Source organism: Lissotriton helveticus, chromosome 6 (genome assembly GCF_964261635.1).
Source record: "Lissotriton helveticus chromosome 6, aLisHel1.1, whole genome shotgun sequence".
In the NCBI taxonomy this organism is placed as follows: domain Eukaryota; kingdom Metazoa; phylum Chordata; class Amphibia; order Caudata; family Salamandridae; genus Lissotriton; species Lissotriton helveticus.
In genome coordinates this window covers 1,133,440,735-1,133,459,427 of record NC_136067.1, presented here as the reverse complement: position 1 = coordinate 1,133,459,427, position 18,693 = coordinate 1,133,440,735, and the positions used below count along the sequence as shown (strand labels likewise).

Sequence of the window (18,693 nt, the reverse complement as noted above, 5' to 3'; positions counted from 1 at the left end):
CGATGTTAGCGACTGTTTCCAGTCGCTAACATCTTGGCACGCCCACTTTGCATGTCATTAGCGATAATTATCGCTGACATGCAAAGTGGGCCCCAAGATGATCGCTATCTCCTAATAGCTGTCGCTAACTGGTGTTAGCGACAGCTAGGTAATAGGGCGATAAAATTATCGCCGCTTTAGCGGGAAAAATTCCCGCTAAAGCGGCGATAAGGCCCTTGGTAATATGCCCCAGTGTTTCTTGCCACCTAATTTAGTCAACCCTGCCGAATAATTTGGTCCTCCCCTGCCACATAATTCCAGCATCCGGTGCATCATTTGCCAGCAGAGAGAATGTTCCTCTCCACGGAGTTGGCAGGCACGTGAAACGCAGTGTGACTTTTCCCAGCAGGAGTGCACCCGTCGAACGTTTGCTTTTGTGCTGTTGCAAGGGGAGGGAGACGGCTCTGACGAATGACAAACAGGAACGGGAACATCCGCAGAGAACATTTGGAACGAGGGGCCCCAGGTAGCTAATATATAACCCCAGCTGTGCGTTTTGTGATGATACACCAAGATAGCGAGAAGAGGGCTTCCAAAATCAGATGCTGAGTGGCGAGCTCGAGAACTGACCTGGAACTCTGAGCTGGTTTGAGAAGTAAGTACATCTTTATTTTAATACTAATTTTGCTATTTACTGCCAGCACGAACATTGTATGTATAAGAATGTTAAGTTAAAATATCTATTTAGATTTCAAGGTCAAATTACACACTTGCAATTTTTTTGTTTAATTTTTTGTAAAATAATGTAATTTCTATTTAATTCACTACATTTCTGAGTAATGTTTAAATCTGGACTTGTCTCAGAAAATATGAGTTCTTGCTACAATCTTGGGGGGGTAATGTACTATTTTTTTAGTTAGTGTTCTTTCTGGAATTCATAAAGAGGCAAGTCAGTGCACTTTACAAATAAATATTGTACAATGCGTTTAAGCACATTGCAGTTTTACCATATGAGTAAATTGCAAAGGTGAGAGGAGCAAAGTCCACGCGCACGCACAAGTGTTAAATGCTGTCTGTTAAGCATCATGAGCCGCACGCTTGCTCTTACTTTCTGAGAGGAAGTAACAAAGCAGGTGGATAAGTGTAACCACCGGGGAACTTGTTAGGTAACACAAAAAATGTAGCCAGAATGAATTTTTTAAAACGCAAAAACTTAGGGGCATATTTACAATAACTGGCGCATCCCTGCAAATCAGCAGGAATGCGCCAGTTATTGTGCGCCACAGCTCCGCCATCATGGATGCGCCACATTTACAATGCGGCTCACCATGGTGCAAAAACGGCACAGATGCGTGACGCATCTGTGCCGTAAAAGTGGCGCATTGCTGGAGTTGCGTCGCAAGAGCGACGCAGCTCCAGCAATGCTCTGGGGGCCCTATCTAGTTAATGCTGCGTCAATCCTTACGCCTGCTTCAGACAGGCGCAGGGTTTTGACGCAGCATGGGCCTAAAAGTGACTGAGTGAAATCTTGTAGATTTCACTCAGCCACTTTTACGAGGCCCCGCCTGCACAGGAAAGCCCTACTTTTGGCTCAGGGCATTACAACGTGACGCATCTCCCAGATGCGTCACGTTGTAAGTACCCCTGCACCGTGGAGCAGGATTTGCGCCGCCGCTGCGTCACAAAAGTGACGCAACAGCGACGTAAATGAGGCGCAAGGGGCTTGTAAATCTGTCCCTTAGAGCTATCTGGAGGAAAGCGATATGTATTAAGCATGAATGTTGATTCACGTGTGACATTGCCATAATTAGTGGTGAATTAAGTATTCCACCCATAGGAAGAACGAGTACTCAGTCAAAAAAGCATTAATGTTTTTCATCATGTTCTGGTAGGATGGTCATCCAGTTGATGGTATGTTGTGCCAACCATGGCTGACGACTGACAGACCATTTATAAGACAAGCCGGCTAATTGGTGCAGCCAAAGCATATGACTTGGGGTTGGGTCAGGTGGTGGAAGTCTCTCAGGGGCATATTATCAACAAATAGCGATATTTATTGCTAAGTAGGGTTAGCGGCAATTTTTTTATTGCCGCCCATCACGGGAATTTATCGCTGAGATAACGTGCTATTAGCAACGTTTATCTCAAAAGCGATAAAATTCCCAGCGATAGCGGCAAATACCGTGAATATCGGTGAGAATACAGCGGTATTCACGCATTATCTCTAACAGGGTCTTAGCCATTATACCCACCTCCCATTGGATATAATGGCTAAGAACTGGTCTGAGCAGGTGTTAGTTTTGGGAGATATTCGCGCTTAACGCAAATATTTCCATCGCTACGCCTGTGTTGGTAATTGGCGATAGCGATGTTAGCGACTGATTTCAGTCGCTAACAGGTTGGGTACGCCCACTTTGCATGTCATTAGCGATAAATATCGCTGACATGAAAAGCGGGCCCCAAACCGCTCGCTATCGCCTACAAGCTGTCGCTAACTGCTGTTAGCGACAGCTTGCTAATAGGCAATTTTCGCCGCTTTAGCGGCCATAATACTATTGCCCTATCGCCCCCCTTGATAATATGCCCCTCAATTCTGCCCTTCCTTTCGGCAATATTGGGGTTTTTATGCCAAACCCTAGGCACAATAACTCATTGAGTTAGTGGCAGTTTTAATTGATCTAATACAAAATGGCGTCAACTGGGACCAATCACGCCATACAGGCTTTTCAAACATTTGTTTACAACCTGGAAGACCTATGAATGCAACACTAAACAAAGGTAAACTCTATTGGTACTATTTGCAACCAAGAGGCACCATTATACGTTATGTCTTGCGCTAGTGCAAGAAAAGAGGCATATCCAATGAGCACCATCATTTATGCTCCATGTTAAGGAATGGATCATTCAGGCTTTGCTCAAAGCAAATTTTACTTAAGCTTTGCACCTGGGGCAAAAAAGAGGGAAAAAAAAGGATGGGCCATATTATCAAGAAAGGGCGATACATTATCACCTCTTTTATCGGCGGAAACTGCCGCTAAAGCGGCGATAATGGGCTTGATAATATGCCCTTGTGAATTCACATAGAAGCCCAGGTTAACACCAGAACCTGGGCTTCTATGGCAATTTATAAGGGCATATTATCAAGCCCATTATCGCCGCTTTAGCGGCAGTTTCCTGCCGATAAAAGCGGCGATAATGTATCGCCCTTTCTTGATAATATGGCCCGATATTAGCAAAATTCGGCACAGAGACAATTTAATTCCACCTCTCAAATATGGCTGCTCCCCATCGCATCGACATAGCATGTCTATGTAAAGCACACGTTCGTCCCCTAATGCATATTTTCTCTAAATAACAGGGGCCTCATTTATGAGAAATGACGCATCGCTGCGTGAAAGCAGCGATGCGTCACTTCTCAGTGCGCACTCCTAGCGACATTCCTGATGCGTCATATTTAATGTATGATGCATCATGTCGCAAGGAGTTACAGATACGTCAGTATTTCTGACGTATCTGTAAGCGCAAAAGTGACGCATTGCTGGAGTGTGTCACAAAAGTGATGCAACTCCAGCAATGCGCCCTTTCACATGGGGCAAGCCCCATGTGAAAAGGCTTGCGTCAGTCTTACTCCTGCTGTGAGGCAGGCGCAAGATTTTGACGCAATGGCGTCCTAAAAGTGACGCAGTGAAATCTCATAGATTTCACTGCGTCACTTTTATGACCCTTCCTTGCGTCAATACGCCCCCCTTGCATACATTATACCTGGCGCAGGTATAATGTGGTGCAGGGGTTTACAAAGTGACGCATCTACCTAGATGCGTCACTTTGTAAATATGGCGCAACAAGGCGCATTTTTTACGCCACTGGTGAGTCACAAACAGTGACGCACCGGCAGCGTAAAAGTGACGCACAGCCTCATAAATGAGGCCCCAGATGTTTATTGTTAACCAACTTAATGGTACTCATTTTATCACTCTCAGAAAGATGAAAGGCTGAGTGTTCCCTGTGGTATTTGAACTTCGTTCATCCCCTAATGCGTATTGTCTCTGAATATCAGGGGCCTCATTTATGAGGCCGTGCGCCACTTTTACAACGCCGGTGCGTCACTTTTTGTGATGCACCATCATCGTAAAAAATGTGCCTTGTTGCACCATATTTACAAAGTGACGCATCTAGGTAGATGCGTCACTTTGTAAACCCCTGCGCTACATTATACCTACGCCAGGCATAATGTATGCAGGGGGGTGTTCTGACGCAAGAAAGGGTCATAGAAGTGACGCAGTGAAATCTATAAGATTTCACTGCGCCATTTCTAGGACACAAATGCGTCAATTCCTTACGCCTGCCTCACAGCAGGCGTAAGACTGACACAGGCCCTTTCACATGGGGCTTGCCCTGTGTGAAAAGACACATTGCTGGAGTTGCGTCACTTTTGTGACACACTCCAGCAATGTGTCACTTTTGCGCCTACAGATACGTCAGAAATACTGACGTATCTGTAACTCCTTGCGCCATGATGCGTCATACTGTAAATATTATGCATCATTGGTGTCACAAGGAGGGCGCAGTGAAAAGTGATGCATCCCTGCTGTCACGCAGCGAAATGAGGCCCCAGATGTTTATTATTAACCAACTTAACGGTACTCACTTTGTCTCTCTCAGAAAGATGAAAGGCTGAGTGTGCCCACTGGGATTTGAACTTGTGACAATAATGTAAAACCCAGACTGCAAGAGTGGGGGTGGTGAGAGTTGGTGAATGAGACCAATGAGACACCAAATTAGCCACATCATTACGTCAATAGAGGCATTGCCTCCTTACCCCAAGTCCATGAGATGGCTCTGGAATCCAAATTGCATGGCCTGTAGAACAGTATATCTGACAAGCTGAAAGCAACAACGGATGTGTCGAGGTAATAGTCGGTGGATGTAGTGACAGTCAAAACAGCAAAGCAAAGCTGCAAGATGGAAGTAAGCTTGCCTGAGACAAAGGGGTATATTCACACGGAAATAGCGCAGCGTGCCAAATTTTGCAGCTCCGCACTGCGTCATTTCAAAAATTGCGGGGATGCGCGTATTCCCAAGAATACTGCGCACCCCTGTGTTATCCCCTTGCGCAGGTGCTAAAAATAGCTGTTTAGCGCCAACACAGACACCTTTGTGCCATAGTGCAAGAAGGGTGCCTGCGTTGCAGGGATGGCTTTGTATGTGCAAGAAGGGACAACTTCCTGCACATAAACAATCTTTAAGGCGATTTGCGCTTTCTATGTGTGCTGAAGAATGCAGCACACATAGAGCAAAAACGAGGAGAAGGAAAAGTATGTCTCCTCATTGAGCCAATCTTTGCATGATGTTAGTTTTTGACGCGGTCTCAGATTTACACATCCTTGTACATCAGGGGCAGCGTCAAAAACAATAGAGAGCTTTTATTATTTCCATTAAAAATAAACTCACATTTGAAGAAATAATCCACAAAGGAGATAAGAGTACAAAATATACACAGATCTAATAGAGAATGAAATACCGTTGGCAAGCTTCATGTGTAGAGGTTGCTTTGAATTTCTTCTGATGTGACTATTTCCTTGAGTATTTCTATGCTATTAGAGGTATCCGTGGAGAAACAGAGAAGATTTTGATGAGACAACACAGGGGCATATTATCAAGGGCATTATCGCCGCTTTAGTGGCACTTTTTGCCGATAAAGCGGCGATATTTTTGTCGCCCTATTAGCAAGCCTGCGCTAACATGCGTTAGCGCAAGCTTTCCGGCGTTAGCTGGCGATTTTTCTATCACCTTGCATGAGCGTTACTGACCTAAATTTCACTGTAAAAGTTGCTAAAAGTACATCGCAGTATTATCAAAAATGACCCGCGCTAAAAAAAATCGCGCTAGGCCCCAAAGAACGCAGGATTTTAACACCTGCTAAAAACCAGACTAAAGATGGTGATGCATGGATGTACATAGGGAAGACTAGCCTAGATCACCATCTGAGGAGCCAGAGACACCACAGAGGTAGCGGTCATGCTGTATTATTAGCCCCTTACTATGTACAGTGGTGTCGTTGTGTTGTTAGGGGGTACATAGCAGTAAAACATTATATCACACCATCCGCCATGTCATTACATTAATGTTAACTTTACTGTTACACATACATTTTTAACTGTTTTTAGCCTGCCATGTTTGTTGTGCCACTAATCATGTCATACATGAGGTTTTAAGGGGGTTTAAAGCCATGATTACTCGTTAGTGTAAATATTATCGCCGTTAATGCAGCGCTTACGCACGTCTCCCAAGCTATCCCATGAATATGTACCGCATGTTAGCGGGAGATTTCGCGGCCTTTCCCGGACACCATAGCATGTTATCGACTCCTTAATAATAGGTCGATAAACATGCAAAATGTGTCCAGGAAAGGAAGCGATAAAAAAAATGCGGATGACCTTGTTAGGCGATCATTATCGCCTGTTCTAGATAATATGCCCCACAGTCTTTAACGCGTCAATGGTAATGGAGGCTAGTTTGATGGCATCCGTGTAACACTGGTACAGCACTGCAGGAATCTGCCATACCTGGCAGTAACTCAGAACTGCAGCGAAAAGGCCATCAACAATATTGGGCTGCTCCAGCGGTGAACAAGCAGCATCTTGGGTGGATTCCATGGTACTCTTTCAGAAATGGGACTGGAAGTGTAAAAACGGATTCCGTGGTTTTATAACTGGCGACGGGGCAAGTTGATAGAACAGTCACTTTTAAATGTGTCTTCTCCATGCAGCCGAAAACCTCTTCACACCATTGAAACTGCTGATCCTCGGCCACGTGGCTGGTGCACTGGCAGACTAGTGACGTGGGATCAGAAACCATGCGGTAGAAAACACTAGAAGAATCTGTTGAAAGCGAGCAGCCAGGTCTTCGATTCGACTTTGTGCACCTTTCATTCCACAGCTTAGCAGATCCAGCTACTTCCCAACTTCCAGAATTCAGAACGTAAGTCGACAGAAAACCTGGGCCCTCATTTATGAGGCGTGCGTCACTTTTACGCCGCCAGTGCGTCACTTTTTGTGCCGCACCAGCAGCGTAAAAAATGTGCCTTGTTGCACCATATTTACAAAGTGACGAATCCTGGTAGATGCATCCCTTTGTAAACCCCTGCGCCACATTATACCTATGCCAGGTATAATGTATGCAGGGGGGGGGGGCGTTCTGACGCAACACAGGGTCCTAGAAGTGACGCAGTGAAATCTATAAGATTTCACTGCGCCACTTCTAGGACACAAATGCGTCAATTTCTTACGCCTGCCTCACAGCAGGCGTAAGACTGACGCAGACCCTTTCACATGGGGCTTGCCCCATGTGAAAGGACACATTGCTGGTGTTGCGTCCCTTTTGTGACACACTCCAGCAATGCGTCACTTTTGCGCCATACAGTTACGCCAGAAATACTGACGTATCTGTAACTCCTTGCGCCATGATGCGTCATACTGTAAAGATGACGCATCATTGGTCTCGCAAGGAGGGAGCAGTGAAAAGTGACGCATCGCTGTTTTCACGCAGCGATGTGTCACTTTTCATAAATGAGGCCCCTGCTGCATTAAGTCCCACGGCCAGTACAAAATTTGAGCAAGAGAAGCGCTTTTCGCTTGAGGTTTCGGTTGATGGTCTGATATCAGAGTTCCACGTCACATGAACCTCCCTTTGCCTTTCTAGTTCTCTTCAAATAGCCAGGTCTTCCTCGTTCTCATCCGTCACTTCTTCCTCCTCTTCTTCGTCGTCATCATCTACAGCCCGAGAGAAAACTGGCACAAACTCTTCGAAAAACGTGGCCATGGCCGCTCTGTATTGTGCGGGAGCCTCGTCCAGCAGCTTCGGCGGCCGCAGTGCCTGAAACCCGGGGGGGCGGATCCTACCCAATCCCCCTGCAATGTGTGTTGCGGTGGAACACCCACAGCAACACCTATTGCACGCCCCATTTACGTAGAAAATTGCGTGAAAGGTAACACATTTACAAAGCGGCATGAAGCCACGCAAAGTGGCTTAACGCCGCTTTGTTAATACGATGCAGGGCTTTGAGCCACCTAAACATCCCAAAAAATGACGTTCTGGTGACGCAATCCCCTTGTAAAGATGCCCCTAAATGACTTTAACCTACTACTGAGTACAAGAGCAGCAGCATAATGCTGTCAGTTTGTTCTATTCTTGATAGAGCAAAATCGCTATGTATTACTACTGTTCGGCAACACTTGCTTTCTAAGGGGTGTATTTACAAGGGGATAGTTCCACCAGGACATCACTTTTAGAGACGTTCTGGTGGCGCTATGCCCTTCTGCATATTTACAAAGCAGCAGTAAGTCACTTTTTGTGGCTTAACACCCTTTGTTAATATGATGCTGGACATTGCGCCACCGGAAAATCGAAAAAAGTGACGTTCTGGTGGCGCAATCCCCTTGTAAATATGCCACTAAATTACTTTACCCTACTACTGAGTACAAGAGCAGCAGCATAATGCTGTCAGTTTGCTCTATTCTTGATTGCGCAAAATCGCTCTGTATTACTACTGTTCGGCAGAACTTGCTTTCTGAGGGGTATATTTACAAGGGGATAGTTCCACCAGAACATCACTTTTAGACACGTTCTGGTGGCGCCGTGCCCTTCTTCATATTTACAAAGCAGCGGTAAGTCACTTTTTGTGGCTTAACGCTACCTTTTTTATTTCTCCTCGTTTTTGCTTTTTTGATGTGTGCTGCAACAGCACACGTAGAAAGAGCAAAATGCCAAGAATGATTGTTTATGTGTAGGAAGGTGTCCCTTCCTGCACATAAACAATCATTCCCTGCAATGCAGGCACGCTTGCACTATTGTGCAAGGGGGCCTGTGTTGGCGCTAGGCAGCTAATTTTAGTGCCAGGGAAAACATGGGGGTGTGCCCTATTGTAAGTACGGCCCATCCCTGCATTTTGAAATTGTCAGAGCACGTCACTGCCAAAATTGACTCAACACCGCATGCCGACATTTCTTCGTAAATATGCCCCTGAGTTCGATACTATACCAGCAGCAAAAATGAAACAAAATCTATTTCTGCACCAGTGCAAAGTTCACATGATATAGCTCAGTTTGACGTAATTCTCATTCAATTAATTACATTAGAAACCAGAACCAGTCGCAAATGGGATCAACTGGACTGTTTTGTTTTATTTTACTTGTTTAAATATCCTTGCACCATGGTGCACGGTATTGTAAATATGACGCAGCCATGGTGGCTCAAGGGTTTCGCACGCAGCCGCATGGAAACTGACGCAGAGATGCGTCAATTTCTTGTAAATCTGCCCCTAAGTTGACGGAGTTTTATTATAATGAAGGTATAGTTAATGCCCCACCGTAGGCCAGAATTGGTTATGAGGACAGAGAATTTATAAATACATGTTCAGCCTTCTTCGCTAAGGAAAAACACCTGTAAAAATAAAATTTTGTGAATGGACAGTGATGGTTCTGAAGGCAGAGCAGTGTCTCCAAACCACGCAACCGCAGTAATGCACTGGTTCTGGTTCACGCAACAGGCGGTTTGGAATGGGGTGTTTCGCCTTGAAAGCAAGCTAGGCAATTCTGAACACAGTCATGCACATCCTTAAAAACTGTTAGCCCCTCAAACTATAGTTGACCATTTACTAGGGTCTTTTGAATTCTCAGATCTGCTCATTAAGTGTCAGGACACCTGGTTAAGGCTTATTGTCCTAATTCTTCATGAGGGTAGATGAGGTCGGATCATGATAAGGGAACTGGTTATATAAGTTGTTGACTATTTCAGTTACAGAAGAGTTGGTTTCGTCCCAACACAAACTCTGACTAATGCTACTGTAGAGGGGCAAGGTAAGGCCTACCACGTGTGTGCACACTCAGCCAATGATGACACGGACACTAAAGTATAGTTAGCCGGAAAGACCCCGAGCGGTCTTCCGCTTGTTTATTTATACCTAGGGGCGAGCCCGCCCCGAGGCTGCGTGTGCGTGCGTGCATGAAAGAGATACATTGTAGGTGAGAGCCCGGATGGCTCTCTACATCCCTCCTTTATTTTAGTCCATTTCGGCAGGCACCTTTGGAGACTCTTGCTCAGGGAGACGAACAGGCAAAGTCCAGCAACCGTTGACTCGGCCTTGGATTGGGCCGCAAGTTGTAGCGACGATCCTGGGTCCGAGGTAGTTCGACAACCCCAGCCGGGGTTGTCCTCGGACCTTCTCTCACATCCTCGACCCTTGGCTGACTCCGCCCGACCTCGGGGCCTGGTGACGCTGGCCTTGGCGGAGTAGGTGCTGGACTAGGATAGTTGTCGAAGTCCATGTTTTCTTGGTCCATGTTTTCTTGGTCTCCCAGTTCCGTTCTCTCAGTTCTCTGACGTCTGTCGACGTTGTCCATTATCTTCCTGAAACATGAGACATTCCTTGTTACGGTCTGGCCACTTCTTTTGGCTGTAATCATAGTCCCTTGCACTCGCTCCACTATCCACACTTCTGGCTCAAATGGAGTTCGAAACTTCCACCCAGGATGGCGATCCTTGACAACGACAGCATCTCCCTGCCGGAGGGCTGGATCTTTGGCATGCCGGTGTACACTCGCTTTGATGTTGGTGGCCTGCCGCCGGGCTTGTATGGCCGCAGCGTCCCTTTCTCCCGGCACCCATGTGTTTGCAGTGGGGATGCCATCCCGTGGAGCTCGCTTGAACAGTACATGTGAGGGAGCACACTTTGTCGTTGAGTGAGGCGTCTGACGATAGGCTCCGAGGAAATCGTCCAGGGCGGTCTCCGGGTCTTCACCATTATCAACCGCTATCCTCAGTGCTCTGTTCAAAGTCCGCATCAGCCTTTCGACTTCCCCATTAGCCTGGGGCCACAGGGGTGTGATTTTCCGATGTTTAATCCGGAGAGCCTCCAAGTAGGCCTGGAACTCCCTCCCCTGGAAGGGGGGTCCGTTGTCGGACTTGATTTCTTCGGGGAGCCCCATCGTGGCAAACACTCGGTTTAGGACCTTCTTGACTTGCGGGAATGCAGTGGATGCGATGACTTCCACAACTGGGAATTTGGAAAAAGAATCTACCAGCACCAGCATGTGCCGACCGTCCGGAAAGCTGCCAAAGTCAATGCTGAGTTGAGCCCACGGGGCCTGTGGTGCTTCTTCCGTGAGCACGGGTGCTGGGGCAGGGTCTCCGCCCGTGATCGTGCATGCGTGGCAGGACCGTATCATGGCTTCCACCTGGCTGTCCATCGCGGGAAACCACACCTTACTCCTCAAGCGGGCCTTGGTTTTTGCAATACCTTGGTGTCCCACGTGGGCCAGGCTCAGGGCTCGTTGCTGGAGGCCTTCGGGCATGACGATGAGGTGCCCGCGCAGCACCACTCCCTCATCTCCGATGCTAAGTTCACTCCGTATTTGCCACAGCTGCTGTCTGGCATGACTCACCTCCGGCCGGAGGCACGATGCGCCATCAAGAAAATGGGCCCAGCGATTTCCCTCGAGTGCCTCCCTGACTTTCACCAGGGTCTCGTCCGTCGCAGTGGCGTCGCTAATTTCCTGGAGCGACATGTTCTCGGGGCACGCCGCTTGGGTGATCATGTGTACTATCTCTTCCACCTCTTCCCCGTCGTCAGCGAGGGCCGGTGAGGGGGTGACATCCGGATGACGCGACAAGTAGTCGGCGGGGTTGTGTGCTCCTGGCCTGAACACCACCTTGAACCGGTAACCCTGCAGCTGGACAGCCCACCGCTCGATGCGTGGGGGAGCAAGCCGTGACGTTCCCGCAAAGAGGGGCAACAGGGGTTTATGGTCTGTGACCACCGTGAATTCCTGCCCGCAGAGGTAGAGGTGAAAATGCTGGCATGCCCATTTGATGGCCAGCGCTTCTCTTTCAATTTGGGCATACCTGGTCTCCGTGTCGGACAGGGCCTTGCTGGCATAGGCAACAGGCTTCCACTCTTCCGGTCCGTACTCCTGCAGCAGAACGGCTCCCAACCCCACTGGGCTGGCATCGACAATCAATTCGGTCCGTCTCCGAGGCTGGAAATAGGCCATGGTGGTGTTGTCGAGTAGACTGGCCTTGATGGCCTGGAACGCCTTGTGTGCAGCAGCAGTCCAGTCCCATTTCTGATCAGCACGGGTGAGGGCACGGAGGGGCTCCGCTATGTCAGCTAGGTTCGGGATGAACCGGCCACAGTATGTGGCCATGCCCAGAAAGCTGCGGACTTCGGTTTGACTCCGAGGCGTGCTGGCTGCTTTGATGGCTTCGGCCTTCTTGGGATCAACTTTAAGGCCTTCCCTCGTAAAGATATATCCAAAGAAGTCCACCGACTCCTGATAGAAGGCACATTTGGCGCGGTGGAGGGTGAGGCCGCTGTCAGCGAGTCTCTGCAGGGTCGCCCTCAAGTTGGCGTGGTGCTCCTCGAGGGTCGTTGAGTATACTAGGATGTCATCACTCAGGTTGATCACCCCCTTTAGTCCGGAGAGCACCTCGCGAATGGCGTTCTGGAAGACCTCGGCTGCCGACGAGACCCCAAAACTGAGCCGAGTGTAGCGACGCAGCCCCACGTGCGTCGAAAACGTGGTGATGTACCTGCTAGCCGGCTCTAGCTCCAGCTGGTGATAGCCGGAGTTGAGGTCTAGTTTTGAAAACCATTTCGCCCCGTTGAGGTCAGCTATGATATCATCCATAGTGGGGGTGATGTGCCGTTCACGCTTGACAGCGGTGTTGGGGAGCCTCATGTCCACGCACAGACGTATAGCCCCCGGCTGCTTCGGTTTGGGGGCAACTACCAGTGGCGAGACCCAGGGTGTCGGGCCCGACACTTTCTCGATCACTCCCAACTCCTCAAGCTTGCGAAGCTCTTCCTCGACTTGAGGCCTGAGGTTGAAAGGCACTCGCCGGTGTCTGAGAGCGACAGGTTTCACAGCCGTATCAATGTGTAGCTTAAACTTTTTACCCTTGAGCTTGCCAAGGCCCTTGAACAGTTCTGGGAAGTCCTTTAACATGAAGTCTGCGTGAGCCTGGTGTACTTGGTTGGCGAAAAACACCAGTCCCAGATCCTCTGCTGTGTGGCAGCTCAGGAGGGTGCCCTTCTTGCCCTCAGTGATGTGGAATCTGGTCACAGTTGAATATTCTCCGTTGATCACGGTGGTTTGAATCACTCCACGAAGAGGCATGGGTTCCGTCCCGCCATAGGTGTAGATGCGTGCCGCGGACGGTGCCAGCGTCGGTTTTGGGGACATGCGCTCATACTGGTCCGAGTCCATGACGTTCACGGACGCCCCTGTGTCTATCAGCGCATTGACACTCGTCCCATCCACTGAGACGGAACACATGGGCGGCGGTCGTCTTTTCGTGGATGCCCGGCTCACGTAGGAGATGACGTACACCTCATCATCTTCGTCGTCCTCGTACCTGGGCCGGCGGTCTTGAGCCTCTGTGTCGGGAGGGGGTCTCTCCTGGTCGAGAGACAGCTGTCGGACACGCTGTGTCACAGTTCTGGCGCGCGGGCCTGTTGCTCTGAACTTCCCTCCCCTGCAGACAGCAGCGAAGTGATTCATGCGTCCACACTTGAGGCACGTCTTGCCTTTGGCCCCACACGTGGCCGTGGCGGAGTGGTCCTCACCACAGTACCCGCATTGGCTGCTTCTTGGCGGGCCGCCTCGCGGCCTTGCGGGCGGGAATCGTCTGTGTATCGCGTCCACCCGTTCTTCTTTGATGGCCGGGGCCCTTGCCGCTGACGGGGCGATCACCGGGGTGCGCAGCGCAACCTCCATCTCTTCCGCACGGGCATCAGACAGTTCGTGTGACCTCGCCAGGATGAGGATCTCGTCTAGAGTGATTCCTGGTTGTCTGAGGATCAGCTTCCTCAGTAGCTTTGATTTGCAGCCGACGATGATCTGATCCCTGATTTCATCACGAGGGTTGGTGAAAGGACACGTGCTCGCGAGTCGTCGGAGTCGAGTGTAGTACATGTCGACTGACTCGGAGTCCAACTGCCATGCGCGTTTGAATTTGAATTTTTCAAAATCGTTATTCAGCTGAGGATCAAAATGCGCGTTGAGGGCCGCGACAGCGGCGTCGTAGTTATCCTCAGCTCCGGTGTTAGGGAGCGATTCGAATAAGTCATAGATCTCCTGTCCTCCATAGAGAATGAGGAGCGACCTTTTCACCATACCATCGGTCTCCCTTGTGCCCCTGAAGTACAGATTGAGGCGTCCGACCCATGCCTTCCAGCGGATGGCCGCCGTTGCCGGGTCTGCTGATTCGCTGAACGGTGGTATGGGTGCTGCGCCGGCGTGCTGATGCGCGTGTGGCGCGGGTGCGGGGGGTCCTGCTGGGGCACCCGCTCCGGCTTGGGCTTGAGCCTGTGGTTGAGCGGCGGGCGCAACTGGTTGTTGCTGGAGAGCTTGCTGGGGGGGCTGGCCAGCCCCGTCTTGGGCCGCTCCTGGTGCGACTACGCTCATGGCGAGGCGTCACTCCGGCCTTGCTGGTGCTTTCCGGGACGGCGGCGGCGTGAGGCGCAGGGCAGGGGCGCAGGCCGCGCCGCGTGTCGAGGCGCTGTAGGGCGTGACGCAGGAAGAGGCAGCAGTGGCGAGGGTAAGGACCTCAGGGACCCGCAGTGGTGGCAGGGTCTTTGATGCAAGGCCCTGTATGTGCCAGTGCTTGGTGAGCTGCTTCCACGTTTGTGGCAATGTTTGTTTCTTTGACTACTTTTCCCCCTCGCAGTGGTGGCAGGGTCTGTGATGCAAGGCCTTGTATGCGCCAATGCTTGTTGAGCAGCTATCACGTATGTGCCAATGCTTGTTTCATTGACTACTTTTCCCCCTCGTTGGACGTGAGGGCAGGAGGGGCCTGGCGCTGTGCACAGCGCGCGCCGCAGCACGGGCGCCTCATGCGCGTCCTCTCCGGGAGCGAGGGCGGGCCCAGGGCGGGCCGTCACGTGGTGCTTGCGGGGCCTCTCCGGGGGCCTGCAGCCGGCAGGCGCACCTCCTCCGCGGTGGCAGGCGGAAGGCGGCAGGGCAGGGGCCGCGCAGGCGGGGCAGACGATCACTCACCCGCAGGAGCTTCACCGCACGTCGGCTCCCGCCGGACCCGAGTCCCGCCGGCTGAAGGCGCTCCCTCACGGGAGACGCGTGGGCGGGTCTCAGGCGCACGGGGAGCCGGGACACCACAGCGGGCAGGCACCGCAGCGTGAGGCAGGCGGCAGAGCGACCCGGGGCACCAGGCACACGTGGACACAAACACCGGCCTCGTCGCCAATGTAGAGGGGCAAGGTAAGGCCTACCACGTGTGTGCACACTCAGCCAATGATGACACGGACACTAAAGTATAGTTAGCCGGAAAGACCCCGAGCGGTCTTCCGCTTGTTTATTTATACCTAGGGGCGAGCCCGCCCCGAGGCTGCGTGTGCGTGCGTGCATGAAAGAGATACATTGTAGGTGAGAGCCCGGATGGCTCTCTACATCTACCACAGAGGGATTTCTGGGCACAGGGATTTTCAATGTGTTATGCATAAACAACGTTCAGAGAAGCAGGTTCCTGTGTGTCCTGACTGTTGCAAGTCTGTCCCGCAGACAACATCCCTAGTAAAAAGGGAGTAACTGAGTGCACGTGCCCTGTCGTACGGTAAAGTTGTGATGGTTCCCTTCCCATGGCTGCCTGGGGCGCACTCACCTCCACTAGAATATACTGCGCGGGATCTGGACATCTAAGCACTGTGCCCATTTTCCTTTTCACTGTGACACCCATGGGGACCATAATGGGTACCATGAAATCAACAGAGTGGGCATGAAGTATGTCTCTACCTAATTCAGAAAAAGGGGAGCAATCGGTCTCTGGTCCTAAAGGAGCATGAGGTTGACAACAGGGAAGTGTTGCACCTGAAATGAAGTCTAAGTGACAAACAATTACCCTATGAGGAGGTAGTGGTGTAATCTTGTGTTCATCGAGATTGTCTTGAAGGTTCAGGTAACCCGCTGGGGACTGGGTCAACGAGTCTGTTTGGAGGTCTGCACATGCCGAGAGAGATAAACCCCTCTGAGTATTATCATAGCAATGAGTGCGACATTAATTAGATTCTAAAGTGACAACATGGTGGGACCAGTTACCAACTCAGAACCACAGGTCTGGATAGTCAAGAGACAAGACATCACCTCTTTAAACTTTTCAAAATCATGCAAATGCAAGTTATTCTTTTCTAGGAGTGGAATAGCCCCATTAACTGCGGAACCCCCAAAAGGGAATACTATAGGAGCCATTCTAGCTACATCAGAGTGAAAGGCTTCTAGGTTACAAGGAAACCGCAATGGACGCCGATTCAAGAGTGCTAAGATTTTGTGACTGTTTCCAAAAAACATTACAGGCAGTGCCAAGAGCACCGTGACTGAAGTGGTAACTGTGACATGAACAGGGTTAGCGATCGCGATAGCGTTTGCTAGATTTTTTACTTAGCCAAGCTGTGTGAGCTGCAAGGCAAATCGTACAGATTAGAACCCACCCCAGTCCTTCTCTCAGATAACCATGATAAGCGGCGAGGGCGACATCAAGACAGTTCTTCCTTAAGCGACTGATTATCTGTTCGCCAGAACTGAACTTCGTGTTGGACTGCCTCTAAAGCCCTAACTAGATCTAAAACACGTAAATCTTGAGTGTTGACCCTACTCCACATGGGAACAGTCCAGCCCAAACTGACAAACCAGGCCCTCGTTGGACCAGGAACAATGATCCTGGGACCGGTTTCAGTGTATCACCCCTCATCAGACAGGCTAGCTTGAATCCAGTGGCTCAGTGAGCACAGTACTTAAGTCTGGGCATATAATTCCCCCTTATAGAGACAATAGCAAAAATAACAGATGATGGACAGAATGACGAGCAAATCAAATATTCCCCCCCAGTACTCTGTTGTTGCTGTATTGCTGAATCGCCGTGACCCGTGACCCCTGACCCCAACGTGACGCGACGCGCCAGAGCGCGAGGAGTGCAAGGAGAAGCCGGCTGCCGGAGCGGAGCTGCGGGCCGCCGAGAATTTCAGCACTGAATGCCGAGGGAAATATCGAGCGATATTAAAACCAAAGAACCTACATTAAGAGGAACGTGACGAGCGAGGAGCGAGTAGCAAGGCGCCTGACGCCTGTGGGACCCGTGGGTCCAGGCAGCGCCCTCGCCCTCGCCCTCGCAGGAACATTGAGCTCGGAGAATTAAATTGAACAAATGGAATAATTAAACAAATAGCCATAAAATCGGCCACAGCCCAGCGTGTATGCAAGCTGGTAAACCGCCCTTCCCCCCACCTCCCCTCCTGCCTGAATTCTAACTGTGCTGCGAAGTTAGAGTGTGGATAGAGGAAGCTGGTGGAAGCTGCGACGAGATAAGAGGAGGTGAAGGGAGCAGACTCCTGGCTCTAAGCAGTAAAAACAGTAAAAAAGAGTCATTCCTTTCCCCCCTTTGGCTATATCCTCGCTAATCACCATGAAACCTCATGTGAGCTAAAACTCAGGGTGTGGAGGTAGGAAATTTGGACTAATTGGTAAACCGACCCACCCAACCCAGGACAAACAACCTTCCAAGGAGAAGCTGAGAAGGGCACAGGTCACGAGCGCAAGTACAAGGCACAACAGAGGTAAGTGGAAGCAATTTTGTATTAAGATTTAAGTTTAATTAAACTAAATTGTTTGTAAATTGAAGCACTTGAGGGATAGTGCTTAAGGACTAAAATGGCCCCACGGAGAAATAAAAGCACTTTAGGAACAATAAGGAAAGCAAAGTCCAACAGCGAAATTAGACAAGATGACCAAGATGACCAAGAGAGATTGACATCACCGGGGGTGAAGGAAAAAACCAAACGTACACAAAAGAATAAAGAGAAAACCCCTAAAGAAGCCCAACAGAGAGGAAGTAAGGGGAGTGCAGCGTCCCATACAATTAAAGAATTTGTGGGAAAGCACTTTAAAATGCTTTTTTCACCGGCCAAAGCGACGGCTACCGAAGAAGAGGAGGATTTATGGAGAGGGGTCACGTCTTTGATCTTTGATGACTGTTTGGTAGATTCAATAAACCTGGTCGACCGTTCGGTACAGTCTCTGCCACGCCAAAAGGGGACAATAAAGTCACCGCGACTTTCATCTTCTCCACGATTGTTTCGACAGACGCTGGAGGAGGTAATTAGTCTGGGCTCGAGGCACAGTGACGAAAGATCACCAAACCCAGATGAAAGTCGTGATAGATCAGAAAAGCTGGAATTAACAAGAAGTAACAATCTTGTAGGTCTGGACAAAAAGGGTGACACAAATGGCGAAAACCAGCACTCGGAGATAAACTTGGAGTCGGCAGAAACTCCAGCATCCTCAATCTTGGAACTGATGTTAATGGTGCAGAAATCGCTGCAAGGACTGTTAGAAGTAACAATGTTAAACCATGATATTCTGAAAAGCCAAAAAATGCACCTGTCTAAAATCGAGGGAGAATTACATGGTATTAGGGATCAAATGCCCTCAATGTTAAGACCCGTCGTAGATCCGGCAGTTACGGGTCAAGGGAGGAAAGGGGTAGAGGAAGGTGGAATTAATAATCCCCCATCTGCAAGTCAAGCTGATTTAGTTCTTTCGGGGGATAAACAAGTCTATGTGTCAAGATGGCCAATGCTGGTAAAAAGAAGATGCGAACGTAGGAATTATGGCTTATCAAAGAAAGTAAGAGTGGTAAGAAGGGGTGTGA

At 49.8% G+C, this 18,693-nt stretch overlaps 1 protein-coding gene and 1 pseudogene across 2 annotated transcripts in view; one reads left to right on the top strand and one right to left on the bottom strand.

Annotated features, from left to right (window-relative positions):
• Positions 1–484: 484 nt before the first annotated feature.
• AGT (angiotensinogen) overlaps positions 485–18,693 on the top strand; it is a 143,550-nt gene continuing 125,341 nt past the window's right edge. Inside the window, exon 1 of one of the 2 annotated variants that reach the window (XM_078648794.1) lies at positions 485–634. The gene's annotated coding sequence lies outside the window, so the exon portion shown is untranslated. Of the gene's footprint in view, positions 635–17,075; positions 17,600–18,693 lie in introns of those variants that run through there. The other variant, XM_078648796.1, reaches the window with a different exon arrangement.
• Positions 5,513–7,800, bottom strand: LOC144761666 (proteasome assembly chaperone 1-like; annotated as a pseudogene).